Genomic DNA, 22996 nt, shown 5'->3' on the forward strand with positions numbered 1-22996 from the left:
GTTTGATATTTTTTTATTCTGGAATCTCCTATATAAATACATTGGTACCTCCAATCTATTATCCAGCTACTCTTTTATCTTCTTTTAATCTGTCTCTGCTTTGTTCTGCTGAACTCTTCAGTACTATCTGCAGAATAGGTGATATTCTTCTAATTTTATGAATTTTTTTTTAAATTGGATTTTGCCCTATATAAAATAGCTAGTAAGAAGTAAGAGCCTGAATTTGAATCCATGTCTTCCTGACTTCTGATCTGGGTTCTATTTAATGAGTTCATCCCTGAAGTTAAAACCCCTGAACAGTAAAATAGCTTCAGATCACTGCATTATCCTGTCGTGTGGGTGGATGTAACTGGGAGGATGAATATGACTTCAGCTTCAGCCTGTGTGAAGTGCCACATGCTAGAAGACCTGAGAGGTGTCAGAAGTTATATTTGGCTTCTTTTCCATTTTCGTCCTATGTTGTTTCTGAGAAATGGAACTTTAGTTCCCTTTTATCTTTCATGGTACACAAAATTTCCATCTTTCCCATTCTTTCAGCTGTCTAAATAGACTGTTCACCAAGGTTTGTTTGTGTCCCACTTATCTTTTCTCAGTAGCAGAATTTTGGTTTTGTTTTATTGGGCAGATGTTAAACTTAGAATTTTTTAGCCACAGGGAAGTGATGAAATGTTTACAATGCTATTCTATAAATAAAATGTCTACTGTTATTATTCAACATTTGTTAAGTGCCCACAGAATGCTGGGTGTTGAGTATCACTATAGTAGGGGGAGGAAGGGTCCAAACACACACAGATTTTTTTCTGTGCAAATCACATCCCTTGTAATTTCTTTGTAACATTATGTGTGCTTAGTCACTCAATAGTGTCAGACTTTGTGACCCCATGGACTGCAGCCCGCCAGGCTCCTCTGTCCATGGGGATTCTCCAGGCAAGAATACTGGAGTGGGTTGCCATGTCCTCCTCCAGGGATCTTCCCAACTCAGGGATTGAACACAGGTCTCCTGCATTGCAGGCAGATTCTTTTACCGTCTGAGCCACCAGGGAAGCCTCTGTTCTTTATCTCAAGTAGCTCAGTAACATTTTTGTAAGAGCTCACACCACCCAGCTTGGGCATAAGAACCAAAGATGAGAGTAATACATATACTATTTTATCATTCATTCATTTAAAAATATTATATTGATCATATTTTTTGACAGGGAGGCTCACAGGCCCATGAGGAAAACAAACATGAAAAAAATAGTTATAATGCAGTAAAATGAAGGAAGGTGCTAGATAAGTGAACGGCACAAAAGAAGATGTGTTTAAATCTGCCAGGATAGGTTGAATGACTCTCAGAGGTGTAGATATTCACTTGAAATAGGCTTGAAAAAGTTTTCCAGAAAACAAATGATGATTTTAAGTAGAGGGGACAGTAAGAGTAATAACCCTTTAGAAAAGACACATTCATTCCACCTGAGGCATGGCTGGATTAGATAGTGGTTTTGAATAACACTGGGAGGCAGGGGCCAGTTTGTGGAATCCTTTAACTGCTTCACTTGAGGTTTGGGTGTACTGCATGCAGTTACTTGGGGATTTGAAGCAGAGAGCACTTGCTTTCTAACGGCATCCTGAAAGTTGGTTGGAAGGAAATGAGACCAAAGCAAAGACCAGTGAAAAGGCTGTTAGTAGTTCATAGAAAAAAAACTGAACTTAAAACTCTGAGTAGTGGAAATGGAGCAAAGAGAACAAATCTGAGAGAAATTTAAGAGATATGATCAGTCTGTCAAAATATGTAGGACTGGCTAGAAAGGGACTGATCTTGGGTGACTTCTAGGATTCCAGCTTGGGGGCCTGTGTGGAGAGTTTTTTTCACACCATCAGGCCCCAACAATAAATATGGCAAATGTTTCTCTTCATCTTGGTTTCTGTTTAAGCCACCCCCAATCCTGGAGGAAATCAGTAACGTTGGTTTTCTATAAGAACAGTGTACTAGAGAAGCCGCCCAAGAAAAATGACTTCACTTTCTCAGCAACTTTCTAGGAAGGTAATGAGAACAACGAGTGGAAACTTAGTTCTTCTAATTTAACTTCTTTGGAGGCATCCTCTCCTTTGCACAAGATAGCTTTGATACTGAGTTCGTGACTCCTGACTTTAGCTTTCTTTCATCATTGCAGATGGAGTGCTGGTCATGTGTCTTACCAGTCAGCCCTATTCTCATGTACCTCGAAATATTCTTTTTGAATAATTAGACTTTTTTGCTTAATTAAAAAAAACATTTCTGAGGCCTGTTATGCGCCCTGCATGATGGCAGGTGCTTTTTACATGTCGTCTCATTTAATACCACAACCTGAGAGAAAGGTGGTAACGTCAGTTTTACAGATGAGGGGCTGAGATTCCAAGACGTTAAACAATCAATGCAGGTCACAAAGCAAGTCACTTGCAGAATCAGGGTTAGGAACTGATTCATACTAAAAATCTGGTGTGTATTTCCTACCGTCTTATGCCATCCACTCTTGTAGCATGAACTTAAAAAACAAACAAACAAAAAAAAGTGTACCTTTCTTTGAGCTCTCTTTTCACTCATCTGTTTGTTGCTGTAGCCACAAATAGCTCCTCTTATGTCTCAGTAATCACACTGGGCACTGGGTTAGCAACTGAGAATGAGACAGACCAGTGGTGAGAATGATGAGTAAATAATCAATTATAATACAGTGTAAGGAATGCTCCAGAGAGGAAGATGGGGATGAGGATGGACTCTAGGAGGGGCACCCAGCCGGGAACTGGGGCTCAGTGAAGGTGCCCCGTAAGAGGTGATACCCAAGCTGAAATTTGAGAAGTGCAAGTTAGCCAGGGAACAGGGAGGGGGAAGCATCCGCTGAGGGTAACAGACATTGGCATAGGGAGAGGCGTGGCAAGAAGTGAAATTTAAAGGTGGGTGTGGCCAGATCAGGGAGGACCTTATAAGCCAAGTCAGGAAGCTTAAGATGAATTCTGATATTACTGGGACCACTATGGAAGAGTTGTTAAAGCAAGGAAATTGCATGAATATGAAGGCAGTTTTTAAAGATGACTGCGGTGGTAGTGTGAGGAGAACTGATGAATAGGGAGACAAACTTGGAGGCAGAGCCTACCCTGGAGGCCGTAAAATTACCATAGCCCAGGGGAAAGACGCGGAGAAGGCAATGGCAAGCCACTCCAGTACTATTGCCTAGAAAATCCCATGGATGGAGGAGCCTGGTAGGCTGCAGTCCGTGGGGTCGCTAAGGGTCGGACACGACTGAGCGACTTCACTTTCACTTTTCACTTTCCTCTTTCACACATTGGAGAAGGAAATGGCAACCCACTCCAGTGTTCTTGCCTGGAGAATCCCAGGGACGGGGGAGCCTGGTGGGCTTCCGTCTATGGGGTCGCACAGAGTCGGACACGACTGAAGTGACTTAGCAGCAGGGGAAAGACGATGGCCACCTGGCTGAAAAGACAGAAGTGGATGGGCTTGAGAGACATAATGAGGTAAAATCCCCAGGTCTTGGTAACTGAGTGAATGGAGACAGGCGGCTGAGCCAGGTGGCTGGGTAGGGCTGTTCCTGTCCCCTCAGGTGAAGGGAGAAGAAGCAGTCTGAACATGAATCTGGAGAGAGGAATGGGATGGAGACCGAGCTTTGAGAGATGTCGATATATGGACGGTAAATATTTAACCAGGAGAAATATATAACATAAGAGGTAAAGAGAGCTTAAGACAAAGAACATCTGTATGTAAGAGGCTGTCAAAAAATTGGGAGAGCCAGAGAAGATACATCCACAGAGGTGGGAATAAAACCAGGCTAACACAGCAAAGCCTGGGGTAAGAGTGCTTAGTAAACAGTGTCCAACCACTGAAGAGAGGTTAATTAGATAAAGACACAGGTTCTCCTGTGGGTATCAGCAGACGGTCTTCAGTAACGTGGGGGAGACTGGACAACTCCTCTGGACAGTTTGGCTGGTAGGAAGTGGAGAGAGGGAATCATGACAGCCAGGTGGCTTTATAGGAAGGAAGGAAAATGGAGTGGGGGAGCGGGGATGAGAGTGTTTGTTGTTTTAACATTGGAAGAAACATGAGCACGTTAAAATGCTGATGAGAAGGGAAAGGGAGGTAAGGATATCTGACAGAACTGAGGCCCTGAGAAGGAAGGAGTTTGGCAGAGCAGGGTGGTTACACTGACCTTGGAGCAGAGAACAGGCCCTATGCCCCTCTGTCTGAGTTTCAGTGGGGAAGGAAGCCTGAAGTGGGAGAGGGATTCTGGTGAAAAAAAGAGGTTGGAGCCGGGGTCCATCTAATGGTTTTAGTTTTCTCTGCATTATCCAGGCAGGTGTGTGTCTGTCTGTGTGTGTGGCTGGGGACAAAAGGGACAGGTGAGCAGCTAGGGAATGGGGAGAAGGTTTGAACAGAGAATGGTGGAGAGCACTCACTAGATGCACCTGGAAGATGTATGGTTTTCTTCGACCTAATGCTGGGAATTTGCCTATTAGTGAGAAGGAAGTGGACTTTCCACAGTCTGCCTATTTTTTCCTATGTTTGGAGCATGTTCTTAAATTCTTTTCCCCTCTGACTTTTATGGAGCAGAGTCATGATGCCAGCTGACAATTGTTCAGTGAGTTATCGATCAGAAAGAGAAGGATCCAGTTAAAGCAGTCTTCTTTCTGCCCCCTGGCTTGTGGCATTTGTCTGCCACCCACCTCCGTACACAGGTGATTGAGGCAAACTCTCAAACAGTGTCTTCTCTCATAGAATTTAGGTGGGTAGCACATATTTCAGGGAAGGCCTCAGAAAAAGGAAGCTGGAATTCCTGCTATGCTCCTTCCTTTAGTCACCTTCCCACTTCCCAGCAAGGTAGATTGTGCCTAATAACAGCCCTGAAAGCAGGGGAGAGAACTCTTTTCTACACAGGGTCTCTCTCTGAAGAGGCCACTCCACTGGTCTGGGTTCCAGCCCCAACCTCTGCTATTCCAAGAACAGGCTGTGAATGATCTTTCCCACTAGTGACCTGTCAGTCTGTTTCTATTCAGCATACCAAGTAAACAAGACAGGTTTTTTAATCAGGATGACTTGGGTTCAGTCTCTAACTCAAACTTATTAGCCGTATGGTCCTAAAAGCAAGTCACAGCTAGCTGAACTCTGGTTCCACATCTTATTGTACACATGGAATAGGAATTACTGCTTCCCATGGTTCTTGTAGGATGAACATCTTAGACACAGGATGAGGAAGAGCACGTGGCTTGAAGTTGGAGATCAGCCTGTTAACACATCAGGGGGTTGTCATATTGTCCATGCATAACATAGCTAAGGGCACTAGGCCATCAGCTGACAGGAGGCAGCGCTCCCTAAATGTTCACCCTTCCCCATACACCCTCCTGAAATCTGTTTTATTTTGTCAAGTAAATTAGTGTGCTCCCCTAACTCCATAGGTTAGCAGTTAGGCATGGCCTCACATAAATGCTTTACCTCCATGTTTCTCCCACACATTAGACCGAGAGTTTTTTGAAGAAAAAGGGAGTTTCTTATTCATCTGTATATCCCTAATACATAATGGGCGCCCACTGAGTGTTCATTCAAGACTTGGCTCAGATGCCACCCCATCTCATAAGCAGATTTGTGTGGCTCCTTCTCACTTGAAGGTAGGGACAATATATCCAGGACAGCTCACATCCCCAATTGCAGATATAGTATGTACTTAGTAAATACCAGTTGCTAGAATTATTAGGTGAAGTTTCCATTAGGCCAGGGTCCAGGACATAGTTGCTGTTGCTGCGTCACTTCAGTCGTGTCCGACTCTGTGTGACCCCATAGACAGAAGCCCACCAGGGTCCCCCGTCCCTGGGATTCTCCAGGCAAGAACACTGGAGTGGGTTGCCATTTCCTTCTCCAACCAGGACATAGTAGGAGATCATTAAAAGGCAGTTGCTGTTATTAACACAAAAAAAAAAGAAGAAGAAAGATGGGCATCTAGTCACCCACTTTGGCATGAAGTGTGGATATTGATTGGAAGACTATTTTAGAGAAAAAAAATGACCCTTTATTCATTTTGGGGAGGGGAGGAGGGTTAACAAGAGAGAGTCTTTTTCAAGTGTTTGCTCCATCTTGCTGCCACTTTACTATGTGTGGCTGCTGTTGCTATGGCAATTCTTTAAGCAGTTGAATAGAACAGCACTGAGTTGTTGCAAACCTGCTCTAATTGCTCCCATGCACCAGGCCTGCCCACACGACCACTCTCTGCACAGCATTCCCTTTTTCAGATGCTTATTTTCATAAATCTCTGGGCATTGTACAGCTCCCTTGCTCTTGTGACATTACCATCCTCGGGCAGAGGGCACAAGAAGTAACTCTGGGTAGAGGAGAGGGGTCTGCCAATTTTCTCTGTGTGAGTGAGCCGTAGAGACCCCCATGTTCAAGAGGGTAGCGGGATGCGGCTCAGCAAGGCGTTAAAACCAAATAAAACATTTGTGGGATAGATTTATTATATGTATTTGCCATTGTTGAGCAATTTAGTCATCTTTTTCAAACCAGCTTACCATTCCTGCACCCTCCTGCCATGGGGGCCCAGTTCATTGTGTTGTGAGAACTTCTGGTTTCAGCCTGAGTATGATTAAGAAGAGCTGATCCTGAAAAAATGGAAGTGAGTGGGTATTGTATCCCTCCTGTGCACAGGCACAGTGCTCGACACTATCCATGTGCTCTGTCACTCAGTCCACAAAGATGCTGGACAGAGGGTGGGGACGTAAGTAGTAGGACCCCTGTTACAGATGAGGAAACTGAAAAGCAGAGATTTCGTGTCAGACCTAAGGTCATAGTCATTGAGTACGTTGCTGGGACTGGAGTCTAGTTCTGGCTGATTTCAAGGGCTGTGCTCTTTTCACTGCCCTCAGTGTCTCCCAGGAAGGAGGCTGGCCTTTGGCAATACTGGGAAGGCAGATCTCAATTAACACATGGCACTTAGCCAACTCCAGTGTCCTTCAACTGGCTCTCCTGGTGGTTCAGACAGTAAAGAATCTGCCTGCAATGCAGGAGACCCAGGTTCAGTCCCTGGGTTGGATAGATGCCCTGGAGAAGGGGATGGCTACCCACTCCAGTATTCTTGCCTGGAAAATTCCATGGGCAGAGGAGCTTGGCAGGCTACGGTCTATGGGGTTGGGTTGCAAAGAGTCGGACATGATTGAGCAACTAACTCTTTTCACTGTGTCCTTCAACGTGTAAGGCCCTTCTTTAAGAAATCATGAAACTTAAGGATTATTTTAGAAACAATTTCATCCTAATAACAGCATCTTTTGAGTATTACCAGTATACTAAGCTCCAAGCTAAGGGCCATATGAGTACCACACTTAAAAACAAACTATAAATTAGGTATTATTCTCATTTTACAGATGGGGAAGTTGAGGCTCAGAGAAAGTAAATGGCTTGCACAAGGTCACACGGCAAGGGGGTTGCAGAGCCAGCATTCAAATCCAGGTCTGATTCTAAACCTCTTTACCACTAGGCTGCTTTTTCGGAAGTGGATGTTGCATATACATGAAAAGCTTTTTCTGTGACTATTCCAGGAAGCTTAATGGCCAATGGAAAATTTTTTTTCCTATTCCTGAGATATTTGTAAAATAATTTAAACCCACACTTTAGTGCGTAAAGGAACTGGGGAACTGCATCTCTGAGAGCTGCCTTGGTGCACGGAGTCTGTGTTTATAGTGAGAACTTTTACTGGAACAGCCCAGTCCTGCACTACATGAGGATGGTAGAATTATATTTTAAATTTCTTCTTTCTCTTTTTTCCACTCTTTTTTTTTTCTTTTACTCAGAGAAAGTGGGAGTAAACTACTTTTACTGTAGTTGGTTTAATAAAAAAATAAGAAGAGGGAAGAAACAAAAACTGAACACTTTCTCATAGAAGTGGTATGAATCTTACTCTAAAATCAAGGTTTTATTTTATTTTTTTTTAATACTTTACAACTAACACTCTGATTCATTTATTCAAATAAGTTTTATGGAAGACCTACTATGTGCTAGGCACTGTGCTGGGTTGCAGGCAGAAGAGAACAGAATAATATATAGGGAAACTTTTAGCTGCTGGTGACAGCCAACAATCTATCTGGAATAATGACTTTATTATTGACCATAGACAGGTCAGACATAGGCAGTTCTGTGTCTAGCTAACTGAGCCAACTCATTGATGTCAAGAACCCCATTCTTTGATTCATGAATCTGCTGATCCTCAGCTACCCACTCCACCAGGATGGCTTTCCTCGTGGTCTCAAGATGACTTTGTCACTTCCAGGCATTACATCCTCACAACAGTCTAAAAAGGCAGTAAAAAAGACCTTCTCTTCCTGATACCTCTTAAGATTCAGAAAACCTTTGCCAGAACCTCTCCTGGTGACTTCTCCTCATGCATCATTCACCAGAATTGAGTCACATGCATATGCCCTAACCAGTTACTGGTAAGGAAGTTGAGACCACTGAGCTTGGCTTCATTGTGAGGACCCACCCCCTGCCTCTGGGATGGGGCCTGAAATACTTGTCCTCACGGGGGAGGATGAGGGCATGAACAAATTGGGGTTGTGTTAAGAAAGAAAGGAGGAAACGAGGCAGCCTATAGTAGCACCTAGAGACAGATGTCCTCAAGGAGCTTACAGTCTAGTGAAATAGACACAGTAAACAGGGAGGTGGACAGCTAGATCATTTTAAATGGTTCATCTGAGTTGTACATCAGTGCTTCTACTTCAGATGGAGTGACTGAGGAAGTCTTCTTGGAGCTGACATTTTACCTGAGAGATAAAGAGTGAGAATCAGCCAACCAGGTTGAGTTGAGGCAAGATGTTTGAGACAGAGTGAAGGGATGACACTGCAACTTGGAGGAGCCAAACCAGGGAGCCCAGGATGTAGCAGGGGAGAAAGCATGTGGCCTGAGCTGAAGTTTAGACATTTCAGCAAGGCCAGATCACACAGCCTTGAAGGTCACGGAAGGAGTTTGGATTTCACTTAAAGTCAGTGGAAATCCAGTGAAGGTTTTTCAGACAGGTGTGATGCAATCTTTTTTTGTTTTGTTTATATCACGCTGGCTGCTGGGAGAGGGGCCTTAGTGGAAGCACAGAGAGCAGTTAGAAAATCACTGTGATCCCCCAGGCAGGAGATGGAGATGACTTGAACTTGCACTGTGGCAGTGGAGACAGAGGGGAATGAGTTCTTTTGAGATGGGATCAACAGGACTTACCCAGCACTGTGCTACGTGTGTCCCCATGCCTCTTGTCCAGGCTTCTCTGCACTCCTATACAATAGTTTTTTGTAAAGTAAATTATTATGCTCACTTTATAAATAAGAAAGTTCCAAGAAGTGGTCTGCACTGGGTCATAGTATTCAGACCAAGCCAGAGCAGGGAGGGAGGAGGAAGAGTGTGCCAGATTCTGAGACAAGTGGGCAGGACCAAATCAATTAGTATGGGGCTGGGATTGTTTTCCTAGATGAAGCTTTTGTTTTTGAGGGTGATATTTTGAGAACTGCTGTCTCCGTGGGAATATCTTAGTTGTGTACAGCAGAGCCATCTCTGCATCTAACATTTTCTTGTTTAACACATGGCTGTCTTTATAATGAGTGCCTTCTTTATGTGGGGTTATCAGAGTAACTCTGAATCTATTTTGCAACTAAATTAATGATATCCAGGAAACATTTATTTGGCTCCTTTTCTATTTATAATATTGTTATCAACTAATTGCCTTTGAATGTTCCTACTTATAGGGTCCTTTGTGCTAGATAAAAATCCGACCTACATAGATGAATCCCTAATACTATTCAGGGCTCCCTAGTCACTTATGATGTTTCTCTTCTTCTTGTAATGACATTAGCAATCATAAAAACATACACCAGGGCAAAGGTCAGGTTGAAACAACATCCAAAAAGTAACAGTGTGTATTGTTTTTTCTGATTGTGAACATAATGTATTTTCATTGTAGAAAATTTGGAAAAGACAGGCAAACTTGAGGGGAAAATGTCTCTTACATTCCCACCACCCTAAGGCAACAAGGATTAACTTTGGCCTATTTCTTTCCAAATGTTTTTATGCCTTTTTACATAATTGAACGTATATAGTCAGTACATTTGTTTCTTCTTTTGCATGTGGTCTTCATCATAGAGATTTTCCTCAGGTCATGAGATAGTGTATAGTGTCTTTGTAAATGGCTATTAATTCCTTTGCCTCGATTTGCCACAATTTACTTAACTGTGCCCACCTAGAGGGAAATTTAAATTTTTGGTAGTGGTGGTTTGACATGAATAGCTTTGCAAAGAGAAATTCATTGGCATTTGAGTTTTTCCTTAAACTAAGTTCCCAGTAATTTCAGTGCCAGGTTAAAAGATATGCACATTTTTATGATTCTTGATATACTTGTCATTAAAGAATCAGACTTTCATCCCCATTCCTTCTACCCTTATACTTCCCTCCCCCATAACCTCTCTTTGTTACTTAAAAAAGTAAGCTTCTACATACATTTTTTTGCATCTTACTTTTTTTTGCACGTAATCTTTTCTGGAAATCAGTCCATCACAGTGTATAGAGATCTTCATCATTCTTTTTCACAGCTCTCTATTGCTCCATAGAGTGGTTGTGTGTCACAGGTTTTTTCCAGCCAGTACCATGTGATGTTCTTGGATGTTGCTATTGGATGTCACAATGAATAACCTTGTACATATGTCGTTTTGTGTTTTTTTCTGAATATATCTTTGGGATAGATCCTAAAAGTGAGGTTGTCAGGTCAGATGGTACTTGCATATATCATTTTGCTAGATAGTGCTAAATTCCCCTCCATAGGGGTTTCATTTTTTCACATTCCTATCCTGTTACCCCTTAGCTTCATCAGTAGACTATATTGCTAACTTATGGATTGTTTCCAGTCTAATGGGTAAGAAATTTTATATACATCTATATTATTACAAGTGAGGTTGAATATATTTTCTTCTTTGTTTTTAGGAAATTTTTATATATTGGGTTGAATAAGCCTTTTGTTCATGATATAGGTTACAAGTATTTCTTTCAGTCTGGGAATTTTCTAGATGGTTGTTGACTTCAATTTCTTGAATATCATGTATATAGCAGCTCTCTGTCTCTAGCTGATTCCTTCTTACCTTTTTCATCCTAGAGAATAGAGGCTTTGGGAATAGATGCTGGGCAAAGCTGCAATGAGATGAGCAGTTTTGCCCTTTCATCTAAGGTGTATCTCAAGCAGATTCCCTCGTGGGCAGTACAGGCAATTATCAGCAAGGGTGTGTCCCACTATTCGGTAGTCGTTTGCCTTCTAGGCAGCAGCAAACGCAGTTGTACTGACCAATCCATCCTGTCCATGAGGCAGCCAACTAGTCCCTTCCTACCAGTGGTCAAGGGCAGTGCTCTGTGTGTTAATTTTGGAGCCAACTAAGGGCAGCACTAACAGAAAGCAGTACTTCTAGTTCCTTGTGTAACATGGGTGCACATTGTCTAACTTCTCTGGGCCTCCATTTCTCCAACAGTAAAAGGAAGAGATGAGCTGGATTAAGTCTAGTGAATCTTCCAGCTCGGATGTCCTCAGACCCTAGGCCTTAGTTGGCACCTGGCAAGCAGAGAAAGATATGGAAATCTTGATAAAAATTTTTACAGGGTGGCAGCAAGGTATATAGAGGATCTTCTATTTGTAGCAGTTCTGTTGGATCTCACGTGTCCCTTTGGGAGTGACTCTGGAAAAAATGTATTTCCTTCTTGAAATTTTCCAGTAGCTCATGCATACATGGTATGCAGAGAACTTAGAAACACCTCTACCACTGAGTCAGTAGTAGATGTGGGCTTCCCACCTAAGTCTCTGACCCCAAATCCTGAGCTTTTTCCCCTGTGCCAGGCTGATTCTGGGTATGGAGTAAAAAAGAAGGCCTGGGCTACCCTGAGAATCAGAGTCAGCAGAGAAGCAAGGCCTGAATTCTTCCATCCAGAGTTCAGGCTGGGCCACCGCAGTGGTCATCAGAGAAGAAAGGCCAAAGGTGACAGGCCTCAGAGTGACAATGGAAATAAACTTGAGTGGCCCAAGTTTCTGTAGCCCATTCAAAGAAGAGCCACAGGTTATATGGAGCTCATTCTCTAGTTTCCAGAATACCAGAAATGTTTTAAAATATGGCAGCACCTAAACTGCACAGCAGTGAGACAGACACACTTCCAGGCATCTTCACGTCTCATTTAATTTAATCCTCACAGTATTCCTTAAGGTATGTATCATTATCCCCATTTTCAAGCTTAAGAAACCAAGTCTCAGAGAGATGAGGTAATTTGGCCAAGATCACATAACTGTTAATGGCAAAGCTAGTATTAGAACCAACGTCTGCTGGCTCCAAATTTGCTGCTCCTTCCACTGTTCCAAGCTGCCTACAGTTCTTTATTGTTGCCAACCAAACTTACATATACCCTTTCTGGGGCCACCCCACACATTTGGGCGTCTTCCAGTCACATCATTTGTTTCTGGCTCCTGCTTTATTGAGATCCACAGAGCTCTGTCATTCCCGGCTGCGGGAGTAACCAGTAGGCCTGTGCAGCAAGGAAGGAGTGCCGAACAGAGAAGCGAAGGAACTCTAGTCCCCATGGTGCTGAGAAGGACACTCACCTTTCCTCATTTGAATCTATAAGTCCACGTCCCAGGATGCTGTTCTTGCCCGAGATCTGCGTCTGTAGAGGCCTTCAAGCTTTCAAGTGAAGTGAGCCAAGTGCCGGCCCATTCACTCGCACCCCACTCCCGTGGCCAGGGGCCATGCTCCCCCTCGAAGCCAGCACAAGGCAAGGTCCTCATGGGGCCAGGCCCTCTGCGTTCACAGAGGAAAAATGAAAGTTGCTTTATTCCCCGGTTTCTTCATAGCTCCCATTATGCCGAGAGGGCTCCACAGTAAGGAGCCAGGGCTGTGATATTTCTGCTTCAGTGTGAGAGATTCATATGTTTGACTAATCAATTCTTCGGCACTGACTTCCCGGCCTGCATTTTGTTCTCTTGCTTTTGATCGTCTGTTTGCCTTTTTGCCATTCTGCTGGCTCTTGTTTGGAGCTTTTATTTTCCAGGAACACTTTGACCTACTCGATCCTCTGTATTCTTCTCTCTCTCTCCCTTTGTCATTTTCCTCTCTGATTTTGGTTTCCCTTGTGATTGACCGCACACAGCTTCCACACGCGAGCAAAGTGGAGACCCTCAAGTCACAAGGCACCGATAGCTGCTGGGTTTTGTTGTGAGAGCCAAACGACCCCAGACCACAGCCAACCCCCAGGCCCCCATCCCAGCTGCAGCCCTCTACCTCTCCTGTCCGCGTCCCAGCCTCACCCTGCAGCATCCATCGCTGGCATTGGCTTGAGCTCTGTGGTTCACAAAGCCCTCCTAACACAGCCAACTGTCAGGGAAGAGGTGCAAGTACCAGTTTTGGTTACATTCCTCAACTGAAGAGACAGAGAACTGAATGTAAGAGGTGACTCTCCCAGTGTCCAAAGCTTGTCAGCAACCAAGCAGGGACCAGACCTGGGTCTGCACTGAAGCTGGCCCTCTTTCTGCTGCTCTGCTGCTACTGCTGCAGTTGTCAGTTGCAGCCAGGGGCACTCTCCTCTGAATTCCTCTGGTTCCAGTGTTTTTTCAAGTTTGAGAATATGCTAAGAATAAGACAATATTATGATAACTGGAAATTCAGTATATCTTTTTTCCTCTACTATTTTATACTTTTTAAAGATAATTTCAGGCTTCCCTGGTGGCTCAGATGGTAAAGTGTCTGCCTGCAATGCGGGAGACCTGGGTTTGATTCCTGGCTTGGGAAGATCCCCTGGAGAAGGAAATGGCAACCCACTCCAGTACCCTTGCCTGGAAAATTCCATGGACGGAGGAGCCTGGTAGGCTACAGTCCACAGGGTTGCAAAGAGTCAGACACGACTGAGCTACTTCACTTTCTTTCTTTTCAAGATAATTTCACACTTCGCACTTCACCTGGTTCCACTTTTGTTACCTTTGACCCTTCCTTGGTATTTATTCAGATATTCATGGTACCTTAGCTTTGATCTCTGGTTAAGAGAATCAGTAACTTTTGAAATAATCATTTTACCTCACTGAAGATATACGGTTAGTGAGTTACATGTATGTGGGTGTCCACTTTTTTATGTGTCAAAAGACTGTGGCACAGCTATATGAAAGTAGTAAAGGGAAGTGATTTACCATCATATCAAATTACCCGCTGTGAAGTTGTAGAAACAGCTCATTTTATTACATTTTCCAGAACAGAACATTTTGCGGAAGATGGGAAAATGTAGAGAGAACTATATGGATGTTGTCTTAGAATTTATGAACCATGAATGATGTATTTAATTTGAAATGGCTATATTTTCTGTAAGCATGTGTGAATGCAAATTTCCAAGACAGTACTGGAATTTGACTCGCCCCTATCAGGTGCAGACATTGTCAACACTGAAAATGAAAGTCAAAACTGTACCTTCTGACAAAACTTTACTACTTTCCCAGTTTCTTTATAGGAGCCATGTTGAGTGTAACATTGGCTCTGGACTTGCCAAATCTAGCAGAGAGAGTAATTTCATTAGTTTCACCTCTCTTAGCCTGTGTTATTTGGGAGCTGTCAGATAATGTCATCATTAACCCATTGCCGATGTGCTTGAAAAAAAATCCAGAAACTCTAGATGAATTTCGATGCTAGGACTTGAAAGATGAAAAGCGAGTTGTTTTCTGAGTAAATACGTTTTATGGAGAAACCAAGTAAAGCCAAATGAAACTTCACAGTGGAAATGGAAACTGTCTTTTGACTCTCTGACACTTAAGTTCCAATATTTTTGAGAAAAGAAATAGTATTACTATATTTATATTTTCCTGCCTTAATCCATTTGGGGGAGAAAAATCATAACCTCACATAATCAACTTGAATGGCTCTCAGCCTAGAACTTTGCATGTAAACACATAATGAGTTAATAATATACTTAATCATAACTAATGTTATCCTCAGTTATAATAAAGATGCCAATCTTTAAATTTGAATTAGTCATTGTATCAGATAGGTAGGTCGTCTTTTTGTACTAATAAATAATAAGATCTATTTTAGAATTTCCTTTGCGACACAGTGTAGTTCTAGTCACTCAGTTGTGTCTGACTCTTTGTGACCCCATAGACTGTAGCCTGCCAGGGTTCTCTATCCATGGGATTCTCCAGGCAAGAATACTGGAGTGGGTTACCATTCCCTTTTCCAGAGCATCTTCCTGACCCAGGGATCAAACCTGGGTCTTCCACATTGCAGGCAGATTCTTTACTGTATAAGCCACAGGGAAGTCCTTCAGATACAAGTTATAGGAAAAAATGGTAGTGGTTACAGATTTATTCTCCTCTTCTTGGTCACCCATACCAAAATGTTATGTTTCTTTTTTAAACAGTATATAGAAATTTTGAACCATCTGTGAGTTCTAAAGTTTAAATGTATGTTTATTCTGTTTGTCCTGAAAGGAACATCTCTTTGTGAAAAGAGCCTTGAACTTAAGACAAGCCTGGATTGAAGTGGCTATGTGACCCTGGACAAATAACTTACCCTCTCTGAGCCTGTTTCGTCCTTTATGAAAGGGCTTTGCTTATCCTTACCTCAGCTGTTATGAGGACAGAGATGGAAAAATTAACAGTGATCATAATAATAGCCCTTACTCTGTCAGGCATTCTGAAAGCATTTGACACATATTATTCATTTATCCTCACACCCTGTGAGGTGAGGCTATTCACTATTATTTTTCCTGTTGAACAGATGAGGGAACTAAAGCACAGAAAGCTCAAGTGACTTGCCCAGGGTCCTTGCTCTTAATCACCATACTGTGCTGTCACTCAGAACCTGGCTTGCAGTAAGTGCTTGTTGATTAAGTCTGGAACCTGTCAGCTCAGGTGTCTGAAGGGCATACACTCATGCTCACTGAGGGGCAGTGGCATGATTATGGCTTCCTGCCTGCTCTTCTCCACCACAGGGCCTTGTCTAAGGGAAGCCATGCTTGCTGCTAGCTAGAAGAACTAGCACCTCTGACCCAAGGCCATCTGGGATCATCATGTCTCTGGGGAATCTTTAAGTATTCTATTTCTAAATTTCAAAGCAAGCTTGGGCTATATTTACAGCATTTAACATATGAAAAATCACTGGGAAAGTGGGCTTTTAAGTGGAACGGTTGTGTAATGGAATATTTCACGTTCCGGTTCAGCCATAAAGCTCAGGGCTGATAAACAAAGCATCTGAAGCCAAATGGCTCCTCATCTGACCCCAATTAAAATAAAGATTTCATTCCATTCTGTCCTGACAAAGAAGAACATATTGTTGCCTTTAAGGGAGTTTGGTTTAGTTAATGAAAGAATTTTATTTCATTTTTCCCCCCAAATACAATATCTAATTAAATAAGATTCAATTTGTTAAGACTTCTGGTAGAGACATGTTAACTCTTTTAAAGCTGTGTGCCTACATGCCTCAAGATGTGGAAGGTACTTACAAATCCTACTTCATACTCCATTGTTTAAAGAATTAAACCCAAGTCACTGTGAAGGCAAACATTATCTTCTCCAACAATTATCTGTTTACACATCTATTACAGCAACCTGTGTATGTAGGTAGCATGGATTTTGTATAAAATAGGACATATTTACATAAAGTTCTGTTAACTTAAAGGCATTTGTACTTGTACATATTGTAATTTACCAATCACCATAGATCTGTCCATATAGAATATCTTATGCGGGAGTTGTAGCTGTTAAAATATGTTAGGTAACATAAGTTGCGTATTGATGCCAAATTATCACGGAGTTCCTTCAGAGTTATATTGAAGAAATATGTGACTGCCATCATTTAACATTAAGAGTGAACACCAGCCAGCTCTTTGGAGGTGCGGGGTGGGGGTGGGAGTGGCTTTTCTTGTGTCATGCTGTCACTGCTTTTTTGTAGCCTTTTCTGTATGTGCCACAGCTCATGACTGTTGAGTCCATAATTACCAGGCAGCACATTTTGGCGTCAATGCAGAGAAGTTCTCTTCAGCTTAGCTAGGCATGAGGAGGCAATTGGATCTCAAGACGGTGATCAGTCATGTCCGTACCCCTGAGGATTGCATGTATAGCCCACAGTGCTTCAGTGAAGGAGGGCTGGCCTGGGCACGGACAGCTGCCCTTGGGAGAGCCCCTCTCTTCTCTGGGCTCTGGTTTCTTAATCTTTAAAATGATGAGCAGGGTCAGCAGATCTCTGAAGGCCCGTTGGCCCTGCTTTTCTCAGATTCTGTATTCAGTAGAGCAGAAAGTACATGATGCTTTTAAATCCACTAAGAATTTATAGTCAGATGCTAAGGATTTATGTTCTGAGAAATAAAAAGTCTTTAAGTCTATAAAACCTAAGGCATTTAGACCACATTTTTAAAAAAAAATCCTGTTACTTTGCATGCAATGGCGCTTTCTTACTGAATGGTAAGCATTTACTCAGCGTAATTGAGCATCTAACCTGTGCAGCCCTGTGCCAGGTGTGCAAAGGTAGATCATTCATGGCCCTGCCCTGTAGGGGCTTATCTCCTGTGGTGGGTGGGGGCTGGAGTATGTGTGAAAAGCTAGCAGAGAGGTCATCCCTTTGTTAAAATGGATCCTTACAGTGTACTCTGTGGGGAGAGGCAGAGGATAAATGAGATGGGACGAGGGGCAGGTGTCACAGAAGAAGGGATATTTGGGCTGGACCTTGAAAGGCAAGCACAGTTTCACCAAATGGAGAAGGCAGGAAGAGAGGGTGCAAAATACTGGAGCAAAGCCACGAGTTCTGCTCTCCTAAAACATGGCAATAGGCTGAGGGAGGGCCAGAGGGAGGGACAAAACTAGAACGAAAGGCTTGTGAGAAGTCTCAGACTCTTGGTTCCATTCTAAGGAGTATGCCCAGTGTTTTTCAAACTGGTAATGGATGTTCTTCCAATAAAGGGGGTTCTGTGGCCAAGAGACACTGGGAATACAGTTGATTCGATTCACTTCTTGGAAGTACACCGTGTACAATAAAGACTCTACACATGCTCAGCAATTACTCATACTGAACTTGGTTTAACCCAGTGTTTCTCAGATTTCTTTAACCATCAAACCCTTCTGAGGCAGAAGTCCTTTTGATGCTGTGGAGTCAGCTCTAGGACGTAGAGCCTGAGGTGGGGAGTCCCACTAGGGAGCTGCAGTCTGTAGAAACGCAAGATCTGGTCGGCATTTTAGAAAGATTAGTCTGGCCGGAGAAGGGACTGGAGCTGGGGGAGAATGAAAGGGAGCATCACCAGTGTCTGAAAAGTGTTCAGGGTGCATTTTAAGGAGAGCCCCACTCTGGGACTTCCCTGGCAACCCAGTGGTTCTGTGCTTCCAATGCAGGAACCACAAGTTCAATCCCTGGCTGGGGAACTAAGATCCCACATGCCATGTGGCATGGCCAAATTTAAAAAGAAAAGGAGAACACCCTCTGATTACAGTCCACATCTTCTCCATGCATTTGGGCCTTCCAGGAGTCCTTCAAACAGGAAACCAGCCGGATGCCAATAGTCAAAGTCATCTGCCTGGCAGCCTTGCCAGGGCCCACAGATGGAGTTGGTGATGACACAGGATGGGCTGGGGGTTAGGAGGTTGAAGGCAGAATATGAAGACTGATGCTAAAGTTTTCCTGGTTCCCTGAAGCGATTTGTTGGGGGCCTGCTATGTGCCAGTCCTTGAAACCATCTGACAGGTATTGGGATTGTTCCACTTTGATGAGTAAGGAGAAAGAAGCATGGAGAGGGTGGTTGACTGTCCCAAAGGCACATGGCTGTTGGGCCTCAAACCCATCCGACTGGCTCCTAAGTCCATTATCCTCACACTGACCTGTACTGCCTGCCCCACAAAGCCTCCATTTAAGAGCACTGACTATCTGTCTGCCAGGCACTGTGCAAGTCACCTTACATGCATTATTTAACTCGAGGTAAGTGGTGTTGTCCCTGTTTAGTTGATGAACAAACTAAGACTTTGCTTAGTAGCCAGGGTCACAACTAGATGTTGCAAAGTCAGAAACTGAGCTTCAGTCTGCTCCACTACTCCCTGTTAAGAATTCTAAGGAAGTTGTTCAAAAAATTGCTCAGACGTATTTCTCTATAGACCTTTTAGAAATTTTGTGGGCTTTATTTTTGGTGTAACAATAGTCTGGCTCTGACCTAAGTTGAGCCTAATGGTTAGGCCCTGGCCTTGCTATTGAAAATGAGAAACCCAGATTTGAGTGAAGATGTTTTTTCTTTAATTCAGCATGTGTTATCAAGCCCTTATTCTAGTCCTGCTACTGAGCTCAGAACTGGAGGCTTGAGCATGAGCTGAACCCTGCCTTTGTCCTTACATGTGGAAGAGATGTGTGGAGAACTCTCAGCACAGCGTGTTAGGCGCAGTTACCGAAGCCTGTTCAGGGAACCCAGAAGAGGAGTTAGGGCAGGCTTCACAGGAAGTGTGACTGTAGTGGGTTGTAAAGGGTGTATAGGAGTCTGCCAGACTATGAAGGGAAAACACGTCTGAGTTTATTTTTCTCCCTCGGCTTGAATGTTGACAATCCAGTTAAGAACAATAGCGGGATTCATGGAGAACTTGGAATTGGTGCTCTTGGTGCTTTGATTCACTTTTAGGAAAATCTAATCCCACCCTGGGACTTCCCTGGTGGCTCAGACGGTAAAGCGTCTGTCTACAATGCGGGAGACCCGGGTTCGAGTCCTGGGTTGGGAAGATCCCCTGGAGAAGGAAATGGCAATCCACTCCAGTACTATTGCCTAGAAAATCCCATGGACAGAGGAGCCTGGTAGGCTACAGTCTATGGGGTCGCAAAGAGTCAGACATGACTGACTTCACTTCAATCCCACCCTATCTGCCAGCCTGACACGACTGCAGTCATTATACATGGAGACCTGCAGAGGCCTTCCACATCCATCTTCTCTGAGTGTCCTTTACAAATGTTTGTGCATTCAGACACTGTGGTGTATTCAGGTGATCTGCTTCATTTAAAATCATACAGATGATGAAACCTAGGAGGGAAAAGTAAGTAAATGTTTAGGCTTTCCGCTTTTTTTGTAATTAAATTTATTTATTTTTAATTGAAAGATAATTGCTCTACAGTGTTTTATTAGTTTCTGCCATATATCAGAATGAATTCAGCCATAGGTATATCTGTATCCCCTCCCTCTTGAACCTCTCTTCCTAGCCCACCCTTCTGCTGCTGCTGCTGCTAAGTCACTTCAGTCGTGTCCGACTCTGTGTGACCCCATAGACGGAAGCCCACCAGGCTCCCCCTTCCCTGGAATTCTCCAGGCAAGAACACTGGAGTGGGTTGCCATTTCCTTCTCCAATGTGTGAAAGTGAAAAGTGAAAGTGAAGTCGCTCAGTCGTGTCTGACCCTTAGCGACCCCACGGACTGCAGCCTACCAGGCTCCTCCATCCATGGGATTTTCCAGGCAAGAGTACTGGAGTGGCTTGCCATTGTCATTACAAAACCCCGGTTTGAGTTCCCTGAGTCACACAGCAAATTCCCATTGGCTGTCTAATTTAAATATGGTAATGTATCTGTTTCCATGTTACTCTTTCATACCTCCCACCCTCTCCTTCCTCCCCCTGCCCCTGTGTCCATAAATCTGTTTTCTATGTGTCTCCACTGCTGCTCTGCATATAGGTTCATCCGTAGTCTTTCTAGATTCCATATGTATGCATTAATATACTATATTTGTTTTTCTCTTTCTGACTTACTTCACTCTGTATAATAGGCTCTAGGTTCATTGACTTCATTAGAACTGACTCAAGTGCATTCCTTTCTATGGCTGAGTAATATTCCATGTATACATGTACCACAGCTTCTTTATCCATTCAGCTGTCAGTGGACACCTAGGTTGCTTCCATGTCCTAGTTATTATAAATAGTGCTGCAGTTGAACTTTGGAGTACTTGTGTCTTTTTCAATTTTGGTTTCCCTGGTTTTATGCTTTTTAATTAAATTTTCCCCTGCTTGTGTAGGCAGACTGACTGGAATAAGTGTTTAGTTCAGTCACTCAGTCGTGTCCAACTCTTTGCGACCCCATGAATCACAGCACACCAGGCCTCCCTGTCCATCACCAACTCCCGGAGTTCACTCAAACTCATGTCCATCGAGTGGGTGATGCCATCCAGCCATCTTTAGGACTTTTGTTTGCCCAAGTGTGAATGGAGGATGCTTGCTCTGTGCTGGACTCTGAGGGTGCAGAGAGGGGAGGACCCACATCCTGCTTGGCCTGGTACTCAGAATTGAGTAGAGGAGTCAGAGGTGCTTACTGTCAACAAGAAGTACCCTGAGGCACTTTGCTAAGGAGGTGACAGAGCTGAATTACCACCATCCATCAACCTGTAAGCAGGAGAAAATGGTTAGATAAAATTAGAGGATCCTCTTATGATTTGTGGTTTTATCCCCTTGATTCAGATGAGGAAACCAGGTATTGGAAATGGCTAAGTGATTTGCTTAAAACCACACATCTAGTAAATGAATGAGCCAGGAGTTAAACACCAGCCTGTTGGGCCACAAAGCCCTGGCGCATTTTATTATACCTTCTGCTCACATCTTTACTGAGTACCTTTCCGTGTCCAAGCTCCTGGATATTTTGAGTAGAGTCTTTGCTTTAATGGTGGTTAAAACTCTTTTCACAAAAGAAAAATTGTTGACCTTTGGTAAGACACGGCATGGAGACAAAAGGTGGACAAAACAAAGGAGAACAAGGGAAACCTGGACTCAAACTCCAGCTTTGCTCCTGGCTAGCGCACTGATGATCTTAAACAAGTTACCGGTGGCTCAGATGGTAAAGAATCTGCCTGCCGTGCAGGAGACCCGGGTTTGATCCCTGGGTCGGGAAAAATCCCTTGGAGAAGGAAATGGCAGCCCATTTCAGTATTCTTGCTGGGACAATTCTATGAACAGAGGAGCCCGGCAGGCTACAGTCCATGGAGTCACAAAAAGTTGGACACGACTGAGCAACTAACACTTGTTTCCCTGAGCCTCCTTAGTAAGACGGGGATAATCGTTCCTGCCTTACAGGGATGGTGGTAGAGACTGAATGAGAGATCCATGTTAAGTGAGCCTGTGCCAGTCACATAGTAGGTGCACTGTCAGTGGTGTGTTCTCCTTCCCCACCCTCCTGTGTTGTACAGAACTCTTTTTTATAATAGGAACTTCAAGCAGTTATTACACTCAAAGCTTTGCATGTTTAATCCATCTCTTAGTTGTCAGCATCTAAATTCTTCTATTAAAAGTGTCTTTCTGACATGAACCCTAAAATTGCACACATCATGTTTCATGCCCGGTACATCTCTACGTCCACTGAAGCCTCCTTGCACAGTAATTACAACCTCTCCCTCTCTCAGCATGAGGTCTGGGTTGATGAGGCAACTGCTACTTTTGTGGTATTGCATACAAAATCAATGTCCCATTTCCGAGGCTTGGGTGGGACTTAACTTGAGAAGTGGAATTGTTGGGTTTTTTGTTTTGGTTTGGTTTTTGTTGTTTTAGGTGGAAGGGAGATGGGTCTATGGAAATAAAACTAGAAACAGCCAGTATTTGTATGGTGAGCCATGGAAGACAGCGTCGGCACACTTCACTTTTACAACTGGAATAATGCTCACGAAACACTCTCCTATGCTGCTGAGAGAGTATGGAAGCAGCGTGGCAGTTTACATCAAGAGCCATAAAGATATTCAGGCTCTGTTGGATTCAGCAAGCTTTTCTTGAGTCACTATGCCCTACGCGAGGTGGCCATGCACATGCTCAGGTGAAGGAAGTCAGCCTGGGAGTTCTGTTGCAACACAACATTTCCATCGCGATGTTGGTGGGTACTGTGCTAGAGGGAAGCATGGGGGTTGTGGAGCCGCACAGAAAGCTTACCAACCCCGGCTCAGGAAAGGGTTGTTGGGACTCCCTGTTGAAGGTGTCACTCAAGGATCAAGGAATATTTGTCGAGGGACCCACAATGGAAGTGTGCATTGCT

At 43.6% G+C, this 22996-nt stretch overlaps 1 protein-coding gene across 4 annotated transcripts in view; it reads left to right on the forward strand.

Annotated features, from left to right (window-relative positions):
• Positions 1-22996, forward strand: part of DENND1A (DENN domain containing 1A) — a 552302-nt gene that overhangs the window by 426708 nt on the left and 102598 nt on the right. The gene's annotated exons all lie outside the window — the stretch shown is intronic.

The sequence above is a fragment of the Moschus berezovskii genome, chromosome 11, assembly GCF_049115385.1.
Source record: "Moschus berezovskii isolate FMDL1 chromosome 11, NW_MosBer_1.0, whole genome shotgun sequence".
Classification (NCBI taxonomy): domain Eukaryota; kingdom Metazoa; phylum Chordata; class Mammalia; order Artiodactyla; family Moschidae; genus Moschus; species Moschus berezovskii.